The 1,099-nt window shown below is 40.9% G+C and overlaps 1 non-coding gene across 1 annotated transcript; it reads right to left on the bottom strand.

Annotated features, from left to right (window-relative positions):
* Positions 1–706: 706 nt before the first annotated feature.
* TRNAM-CAU (transfer RNA methionine (anticodon CAU)) lies at positions 707–779 on the bottom strand. Its single transcript has one exon. It is a non-coding gene; the product is annotated as a tRNA-Met (tRNA).
* Positions 780–1,099: the final 320 nt, after the last annotated feature.

The raw sequence follows: 1,099 nt of genomic DNA, 5'->3' as shown, positions 1-1,099 counted from the left end.
ACCTCTGTCGCAAAGCAGACCTCTCCAAAACAATAACGGCGCTTTCGCGCCGTTATTCAATCTCGCCATCAGTTGGCTAACTTGCCAGCCTGCTATTCGCACCAACTTTTGCAAGCAGATATTCCATTTGATCACCAAGAATGTATTGAGATTTTTTATCTAAAATAAAATGCTCAAACCTATTGGGCACATATGGAAGATACAGCAATGGCATTCTCGCCTCTTCTGGCGTTCTGTCATCTTTCTTTTGGTTGCAGGCCCTGCACGCAGTTACTACATTTGACCACACATCTGCACCTTTTTTAGACCTCGGAATCACATGCTCGATAGTTAGCACTGCTTCTGGGTATACATTACCGCAGTACGCACACAAGCATCTATCCCGCCTAAATAGACAGTTTCTTTTAAGTGGCAATACATCATCTCCACTTTCATATGACTTTGCTTTCTCTGTGCCACGAACGGCTATAATGGCTGGGGCAGATAAAACTGATTGCTTCCCAGTGACGCGCTGGATTCCACCGTGGAAAACCACAGCATCTTCTCCGAACGACCAGGCAACATCGCCCTGTGCTACGTAGCTAATGGCGTCTTTAGGTGACAACCAATCCAATGGTGTTCCAGCCATATTTACTTTTAAAACTGAAACTCCACTATGCCTTTCTCCAACCATCCGTCTCATGATATCCTCCAAACTAAAAAATGGTGCGTCGTACTGGATTCGAACCAGTGGCCAAGGGATTATGAGTCCCCTGCTCTAACCGCTGAGCTAACAACGCGCTTGTATGAACAATGTCTTTGAAATAATAGTATATGTCATGTAAATTTAAACTGCCACAACACTTACATAAATTCATACTATTAATTAAAATGGTCTGACGTAATGGAATCGAACCACTGTTGAAGGAATAGAAATCCTTAGTATTTCCATTATACGAACGTCAGATTTTGGAATCTTTATACTTGAAAACAATTATACATTATATTTTACGAAAAAGCATCTTTTATTTACTTTTAAAACACTCTTTATCGTAAAAATCTGCATAGTTTTTACGCATCCAAGCGGTTCCTGTTTTTTGTGGGATATTTAAGGCTTTTT

The sequence above is a fragment of the Rhyacophila brunnea genome, unplaced genomic scaffold, assembly GCF_057557595.1.
Source record: "Rhyacophila brunnea isolate RB1 unplaced genomic scaffold, BYU_Rbru_1.0 scaffold_365, whole genome shotgun sequence".
NCBI lineage: Eukaryota > Metazoa > Arthropoda > Insecta > Trichoptera > Rhyacophilidae > Rhyacophila > Rhyacophila brunnea.
The sequence above is the reverse complement of the archived record's forward strand: the minus strand, read 5'-3'. Positions and strand labels throughout refer to the sequence as shown.